The sequence below is a fragment of the Phaenicophaeus curvirostris genome, chromosome Z, assembly GCF_032191515.1.
Source record: "Phaenicophaeus curvirostris isolate KB17595 chromosome Z, BPBGC_Pcur_1.0, whole genome shotgun sequence".
In the NCBI taxonomy this organism is placed as follows: domain Eukaryota; kingdom Metazoa; phylum Chordata; class Aves; order Cuculiformes; family Cuculidae; genus Phaenicophaeus; species Phaenicophaeus curvirostris.
In genome coordinates, this window is record NC_091431.1 from 1094815 (window position 1) to 1104367 (window position 9553).

Genomic DNA, 9553 nt, shown 5'->3' on the forward strand with positions numbered 1-9553 from the left:
CCTACAACTCCTAAACAATTAAAGAATTCAGCAATTATTTAAATAATAAATTATGTGAAGCCTAATTAGCTAGAATACATCCTTCAGAAACATTAACAAATATAGAACAGCAAGGAATAGATCTACCCACACAAATTCTCCTTCCTGAGATACAAAACAGAGATAATTGGGTTCCTTTTGATCCAAGTACCTAGAAAATATTTGGGGCTTTTTATGTAATTCCAGTGTGGAAAAGAGACTAAGCATTGAGCTGGGGTAGTTTGTGCTCGTTTGTGTATTTGTAATGACACAGAAAATTTGGATATTTGAGCAGAGGAGGAATACAATAATTATGGCAAAGAACATATGGATGATGACCAGTGAAGCCAGTTGGGCCACTGCTGTTTCCACCCCAGTACAGCAGCAATATAAAACTTTGTCTAGGATCAACTAGTTCATGAACTGCAGTGATCTTGGAGCTGTTTCACCTAGTGCTCAGATGTCATGTGATGTCAAAACTGTTCATTATGAGATGAAAAAAATGGTGTCACATTTGGGGACAGAGCAGGACTCCTGTTGAAGCAGATGTGCTTGGTCTTAAAATCCTTACGCACATCAGAGAGAGAATGGCTGAGCAAAGAGAGGAGGCTGAAGCAGGACTGCAGTGGAATAATAGCTCCGAGCAACACTGAGTTTAGCTGTATAAAGTTATGCAAATTCTATCAAATATTTGGAAAGATTAAATAGATACCTGCCAAGATGTAATCTGTCAAGGAGTCTGGGACCTGGAGAACTCAAATGATTTTTTTTTACAAACTCATGTAGTCACTAGGCAGGTTTCTGTGAATTGCCCCAAAGCTAGAAATAAATGACATTTTCATTACCTTCACTCATGTGGAAACCTTCTATGTCATGAGAAATGTTCTTTAAGAATGTTGCACCAATGGGACAGGAATTAAAAATGTATTTCAAATCAAATGGAAGGGACACAAAAAGATTGATATACAGACTATGGAGAAAGCAGATGGCATCTGATGTGATCTAGTTCAAACTTGTAGTTTCTTCACCTCTGTTCACACTTTTAGCAGTGGCCTTCAGGACTAATACAACCAAAAAGCTGACATTTATTTATCATCTTAATCAGCTTCTTTCCAAATGATGGTTGAGACCCTCAGCATACATAAACACAAACCTTTACACTGTGTTCATGCCTGTGGGTGTAAATACAGATATCTAATTCCTTTTGGGTTTGGGTTTTTTTTAAGATGTCATATTTCATTCTGTGTAGGGTAAAAATCCCACAGCAAATCCACACTGTAGGTTGGTGTTCAGTGTACTAGAAACAGAAGTCAGGAGCATACATATTGGAAAGGTGAACTTAATTGTGTGTACATTTCTTCCAGATAATTGAAGGGCATACCTATATGTATGCCTGCGAACCAGACCCTGCAATGCTCTAATACAGTCCAAGCAACAGGAAGATGGCTGTCTGAGCTCTTCCTCAGGTTCCCTTTTGGTCGTAGCTGGCATAGATATAGCAGTTTACACTAGAAGTCTTGTAAAACACTGCTGCACCCCAGCTGCTGGGGTCCCCACCTGGATGTCAGGTCAGTTCAATGTTTTGGCTGTGAACTGCCACTGCTGAAGGGGGACACACTGACTTTCTTGCCACTGGTGCTTGGTAGGTGATAGCTAAGCAGAAAGTGATCACTTTTTAATTTGTGTCATAATCTTTGATAATAACCACGAGTCAGAATATTCAGTGGGGCACAGGCATGGCCAAATATCCGCGTGTTCCTATGGCACCTAGAAAGGACCAGCCTCAACATAAGAAGGATATCCTCAGTGCAAGAAGGAGATGGAGCTGTTGGAGGAGGTCCAGAAGGGGGCTACAACGATGATCTGAGGACTGGAGCACTTCCATACAAGGACAGGCTGAGAGAGTTGGGGTTGTTCAGCCTGGAGAAGAGAAGGCTCCGAGGAGATCTCATAGCGACCTTCTAGTACCTGAAAGCGGCTACAAGAAAGCTGGAGAGGGACTATTCATAAAGGCTTGTAGTGATAGGATGAGGGGACACGGGTCTAAACTGGAGAGGAGCAGATTTAGGCTTGAAATGGTCTTTAAGGTCCCTTCCGACCCAAACCGTTCTATGATTCTATGATTCTACAGTTTGACATCATGGCTGGGGGCAGAGCAAGTCCTGCACTATGGTCACTGATGCAGATACATCCTAAACTCTCTCCATATATTGTGCAGGTGTATCCTTTTATTTTTTGGAGTGAGATCTAATGCATAAGGATATCAGTAAGCTTAGCTTACCTCAAAGCGCAACAGCATGGCATTGCTTAGACTGGGTTTATGCCTCACACATGGTAGACAAAGAAGGCCAGAAAAAATGATTGTATGCATGCAAAGAATGCAAAGAGGTCAGACAACCTGGGCTTGATAATTTATCTGTGGCAGCATTTTTGTTGTTAGGTCTCTATCTCCTGAGGTATATTGTCGTCATCAATGCCTTTGTCCATATCATCATTATAATATCATAAAAGCCCCATGAGGCCCCAGTCATGCTTACGGCTCGACAGTCCTCAGCACTCTACCAGTGCCACTTCACAGAAAAGAGACCTGTCCTCAAGAGTGGTCAAGGGCAGTGGGGTACAATATTTCCCTGTCTAGCTTCAGCACAGCACAACTGAAGCAATTTGCATGTGTGTGTGTGTGAGAGGAGGAAGCTTGGACTGATCACAGCCAGTCTGCTATGCTTTCTACTCCTCTTTTTTTGCCTGCTCTGTTTTAACTTATTTTGTAGGTGCAAATGCATTCTCAATTAGGATTGAATTGTTATGCCTGAAAGGATTAATACCGAAATAATACATACGTATACTGATATTGTTTTAAAGAACACTTTCTGTATCTTACAATAATCTGTGAACTTGCTTATTTTATTGGCACTTATTTTCCCTACAATAAAATCCTTCTACACTTGGAACAAAGAGATAAGGTTGGCTGAACACAGAATTATTCTGCTTAGTAAATTCTTATTCTCTTCCCAGGAATCAAGAGTTGTTGTTTGTCCTTGCCTATTTTCTTGTCTCCATGGCCTGGATAAGTTGCTGGAATGTAAGAATTCAGTGAACACTAACATTTTGCCTCTGCTTTGCTAAGTTTGAGACAGTTTCTGTGGTAGCAAGAAATTAATTTTCTTAAGAAAATCATCTGGCTCTGAAGGTTTTCTTGTAGATCTGATATTGTTATCTTCAATAAGAGGAAAACAAGTAGAGTCAACTACTTTGTGAACCTTTCTGTACTGTAAGCCTATTCATGTATGTGTACTTATGGTCTAATTGGATATGTGCTCGTCTACCAGATAACTCGGGTCAGGCAGGTCAAGCAGCGCATCATTATGCTTACAAATGAAGTTGTTATCTTTTGCTATTTACCACACTTATTTCATATCAGGATTCATACCCATAAGTAGCTAATCATATATACATGTATAAAAAAATACATAAATTAGCTGTTTCCTGTCGGAAACGACGGGAGACATGCACATCAGATGATGATCAACAAGTCTCAATTTATTAAGGATAAAGCGATGACATATATACACTAGTTAATTAGCTCATACATATTGCAAAATAAAGGCTCATCATTGGTTACATTATTTTCGTCATTTACTGCAAAAGGTCTAAATATAACACAATACTGCATTATTCTGTTACCACGGCTATTATAATTATCTAAACGTCAAGTTCTTAAAAAGAAACAACTACAAGCATGATTATCTCAGTCTCACTACGTTCTGTACTATGATCTAAGCGGCTTTGAACTTGCTAAGCCTTGCGTTTCGGCCATAACTATTGTAACATAATAACTAAACTTAGGTAGCCAAGCTTCGAGGGGCCTCATGACCTTTTTCTTGTAACCAAGTGCTCACAAGGTCATCCACAGTTTCCCAGATATACAAGGGGAGGAAAGAAGGTTCCCATGATCTCTGACAAGCCATGTTGAGGAGTAGCTAACACTGCAGCATACATGTTGCAGTGAATTTATTTGTCAGTGCAGTTGACCCTGCTCTTGATGAGACAAACTTTGTCACAGAGCAGAAAATGGACTTTTAGTCTTTTTTGTAAATACCACTCCATAGTTAGTAAGATGGGATTTTCTCTCCATGGCTTATATGTATGTTTGAGTAGCTGAAGTACTGACAACACTATGTATAATTCAGTGATAAAAACTGTAACAGTGTACACGTGAATATCTCCTGTTCAAATACCAGGGTGTCCTCAGACTGGACTAGTGATATCAACAAATATTTTCATCCCCATCTGACAGATTCTGAAATTGAAGGAGGGAGTGAATATCTCACCTCACATCATACAGCAAGTTAGAAAATACCCATGAGCGTTTAATGTATATTATATATTAATATATATTATGAGAGGAAATGGCCTCAAATTTTGCCAGGGAGGTTCAGAGTAGACATCACAAAAAATTCTTCACCAAAAGGGTCATTGGGCACTGGCAGAGGCTGCCCAGGGAGGTGGTTGAGTCCCCATCCCTGGAGGTGCTTAAATGATGGGTAGAAAAAGTGCCCAGTGCTCAGGGATATGGTTTAGTTGTAGACAGGTGCAGTTGAACTCAATGATCTCGAAGGTCTTTTCCAACCAAACAATTCTATATACTACTCTGTATAATTTAAAAAATATATTTTATAGGTATATTAAAAACTCATGGGTACTTTCCAACTTGCTGTGTGATTCACAGCTGTGTGAATCCCCCCTTCAATTTCTGCATACATAGATAATAAAACCATCAGTGTTTATATTTTAATATCTTGTCCTTCTATTATTTTTTTCTCGTTCTACCCTCTTGCTGTTCTTTAGTGGTTGATGGTAGAAATACACCTGATAGCTGCCATGTTTAAAAAGGTGCTTTCTTCAGCTCCATCAACTAATCTGCTGTGAGTACTCAGAAACCAGAGGTTTGCTAGGAGCCTTTCTGAAAATCTTCTGTAAGCTGTTCTTGAAACTGCCAGTAACTTTACATTTGATTTATGAATTGAGTAAAACTTTTTAATCTGTAATTTAATCAAAAGCCTATGGTCCCTGACAATTTTGTGTGGCTAATATTTTATTTTGGGATATGTAACAATATAACAAGAAAGCCACTGAAGACAAGCAGCTAGCAAAATGCTCTGACACTCATTCTTCCTGTGAGAAATATACTGTAAATGCAAGTAAATCAGAGAATATTTAATTATTTAGGTGTAGATTTCAGGTGGGACATACCTAAAGTAAAATATGAATGCAAGAATAAATTGCTCGCTTCTACAAAAACAGAGGCTGGGGATTCAGGCACACACATTTATTTACCATGTGGAGAAAATATTTACTTCTAATTCATTTATAGACTTCTTCCCTTCCAGCTATAAGGAAATAGTTCTGTAGTCAGTGGGATCTGCTGGACGTCCTTTCCTAGTTCAAGTATTAGATATTGTACGTGAGGCATGTAGTCCTGTGTGTAATGTACTCCATCTGTTACAAGACTGAAAGGAACATTTGGTGCACATGCCTGCCAAATGAACTGATGTGAGCTGCCAAAATAGAACATGTAAAAAGGGAGAGAAGGTTGAATTTCCCAATTCTCTGATGCCTGAGAATGTGGCAAGTGGAAAATAATTCCTAGTGAGGCACACAGTGGAAGAATACGAAATTATTTATATTCTCCTTTCTCTGGTGTTTCCACTCATTTCCCCAACTTCCACCCATGCCCACAGTTGTCTCTCTCAGCAGTGAGCGGAGATTTACTGCCACCGGGCATTACTCAGTCTTCCCTGAGGTGCACAATCAGGCGTCCTGTTTTTTTCACTTGGAATCTCCTTGCCTTCTATTTTAAAAATATTTCTTCACTGCTAGAAGTCATGGCTACCCACAGAGCTGGGTTTTTTTAAGCCTAGGAACCAGACCAATGAGAAGATTCTGGGTGCAAGATGCGTCCCATTAGTGCCTTGTTAAAGCAAAGGAGACTTGAAATAGAATCATAGAATCATAGAATCACTAGATTGGAAAGGACCCACCAGATCATTGAGTCCAACCATTCCCATCAATCACTAACCTGTATCCCTTAGCACCTCGTCCACCCCTGCCTTAAACACCTCCAGGGAAGGGGACTCAACCACCTCCCTGGGCAGCCTCTGCCAGTGCCCAATGACTCTTTCCGTGAAAAAATTTTAACTAATGTCCAGCCTAAACCTCCCCTGGTGGAGCTTGAGGCCATTCCCTCTCGTCCTGTCCCCTGTCACTTGGGAGAAGAGCCCAGCTCTCTCCTCTCCACAACCTCCTTTCAGGTAGTTGTAGAGAGCAATGAGGTCTCCCCTCAGCCTCCTCTTCTCCAGGCTAAACACCCCCAGCTCTCTCAGCCGTTCCTCATAAGGCCTTTTCTCCAGCCCCTTCACCAGCTTTGTTGCTCTTCTCTGGACTCGCTCCAGAGCCTCAACATCCTTCTTGTGGTGAGGGGCCCAGAACTGAACACAGGATTCGAGGAGCGGTCTCACCAGTGCCGAGTCCAGAGGGAGAAGAACCTCCCTGGCCCTGCTGGTCACGCCGTTTCTGATCCAAGCCAAGATGCCATTGGCCTTCTTGGCCACCTGGGCCCCTGCCGGCTCGTGTTCAGTCGCTGTCAACCAACACCCCCAGGTCCCTCTCCTCCAGGCAGTTTCTAGACAGACTTCTCCTAGTCTGGAGCTGCTCAGGGTTGTTGTGCCCCAAGTGAAGGACCCGGCATTTGGCCTTGTTAAACCTCATCCCATTGGTCTCAGCCCATGGATCCAGCCTGTTCAGATCCCTTTGGAGCCTCCCAACCCTCCAACAAGGTAGAGCTCAAGACCCTCATTAAGGCAGGACATGTGCCCACAGCCACAGAAGAGCGCACTGCTCTGCTGTTCTTACATTTCATCCCTCTTGATGCAGGAGCTTGAGGTAGAGCAAATGACATGGCACACAGACAATTGCTGGTGCGTGGTTCAGGTGTGTTCCTTCTGCTCAGCTTATAGTCCTGTTCATGCTGCTCCTCAGTTTTGCTCTTTGGAGGAGGTAGTCCCTGGTCAGTAGAGGAATAAGGGGGAGGACAGAAGGACTTCAGGAGATGGCCTGGCCTCACCTTGCTCCCATGGAAGAAAAAAGGCATTTGCAGGGCAGAAGAATGCCCCCTTGCCCCCGCAATCGAGAGATGGCTGTGGAAGACTTTTAGCTTCTGAACTGCACATGCTGGGCACTGTCTGCATTGGCACTGCAGTATTGACAATATAAGCTCAAAATAAACACAGACAACCTGACCCAACCCGCTCTGTTCCCATGATCCATAGAAAAGAGGCCTAAAACTTGAGTAAAAACTCGCATCCGTTCTATTGTAGGGACATGTACCTAATGAGTGTGTGTATGGTGCAAGGGACAGACCATTTGGAAATCTGAATATCTAGTATTTGGAATACTTTGTTGTTTGATTCCCTGAGGATCATGTGTGTGAACAGAGGACATATGGTGATGGGTACAGATGCAAAAGGACAAAACACTGATATCAGCAAAACAGAAACAAGAATTGAGTGGGTGTACAATGAAATCTGTAACAGACAGATCATCTCACCTTCCTGCTCTCCACTCATCTTCTATGAATAAAAGATAAGCTTGTCAAGGCTACTGTCTAGACTGTGTATTGAAGAAATCTCTGCAGAAACAATGGGACCACAAAACAGATTGTGCTGAAACTTGAAGGTTTCAACAGCTTTTAAATTCTGATTTTCCTTTCGAGAATATTTGCTTTCAGGACATTCTGCTTGAGATTTCCCTTTGCCTTTTCAAACAAAGCTGAAAGCTTTTATTTAGACAGAACTACTGTGTACCTTAATTTAATTGAACAAATACAATCAGCTATAATGAAAACAAAGTATTTCTGTGCTGTACTGCAGGCGGGAGTTGTACTTCTCAGGGATGGATTCTATGGTTGACAGAATCTGCCCTAGCACAGTTTGATATTGTCTTCCTCTTTACTGTTTCTCCTGTTATGTTTTTTTTTTCTAAAAAGGCACATACGTATTACAAAAACCAGAGAAAGTAATGATGCATAAAATATAATAACAGAGCAGAATTGGATCTGACTCAGAACTCTTTCCAAATTGCCAGTGAAGTTCACTAGTGGCAATGCTGGCAAAGTACAGGGAATGGTATATCTTAATAGAACAGAAATTTTTGTTAGGTGGTCCAGTACAAATTAGATTTTAGGTACTTGTTCTGTCACTGACTTCTCATTTTTCTGAATGGCTGGTAGCACATAGCTTTGCCTTGATCCTGCCTCCTGACTGCAGGATGGAAGACACACCATGGGAAATATGCATGGCTGCAGCATTATGGCAGTTCCCTGCTGCCAGGACAGCTGTGCAGCAGCTGTTGAAACTGGGTATAATCTAAGGTCAGCAGTAATGCTGATCTGTCTTGGGCAAAGAACTAGTATATCTTCAGGATTAGGTGGCTGCTCCCTGTAACTCAAGTCCTGTGACATACAGAGCATGAGTAAACCCAAGGATCCAGAGATAACAGTAGCCTCTTGAGGATATAGATGTTTATTTTCAGCATCTAGTGATGAGTCCAACTTTTATACCCAGTCAAGAAATATAAGGCCATGATGTTATTAGCTCTTCTTATCACAGGTCTGTGCATGTGTGAGAGAAGAATGATGACACATACAGGTGTCTTACATAAGGACCCAAGATCAAAAATGACAGATAAAGCCAAGGAGGAATTTTATCAGTTGATAAAGCAAAGTGTCCTTCACATGAGTTCAGACATTACTGGAATGCAAGGTTACTTTTATGAAACCAGACAAAATAAGAACTTGCTTAAATCCAAAGTTTTAGCCAAAGCTACAAAAGACTAGCTCATAGCAACAGATTTCACATTGTACAAGTATTTTTCAACTCAAGCATAAAGTATCACCTCACTTATTCCATAGGCTCAACTCTTAAAAGGTTTTCTCAGGACTCCCAGGGGATTCCGTGGAAGCTCACCCTCTGGATGAGCTCCTGGACCTAAATGCTAAGCTTTGCACATTAAAATAACTGCAATTGCCTCACCAACCATGTGGTGTGAGACAGATCTTTCAGGGTATGCTGCCTGGGGACAAGAATGATTAATACTGCAGTAAGCAGCGGTGCAATATTCTGCAGCACACAAGACACAAAAAATGTAAAACCCCCCAAAGTTTAAAGTGGATTTCACTTCAAACTGAAAGGAATTAGTTGTGTGGCAGATGAGTTAAACAAAGTGGAAGAAAAGAGCATACAACTGTACAAATGCAAAAGCTTCCTCAGTTGCAACTCCCTGAAAACTGAAGCCATACACAGACTCCTTTGCAGGTAACTTTTATAAACAAACAGATCTCTCATTTGTCTTAGTGAAGTGTATGTGCTGAGCTGTAGAGAGGTGTATATTTCTTGAGTTCAGAATGAACTAAGAAGGGTGGAAAGAGAAAAGCCTTGGTCAATTAAGAATCAGGTGGCCCAGAAGCACTTCTAGATAT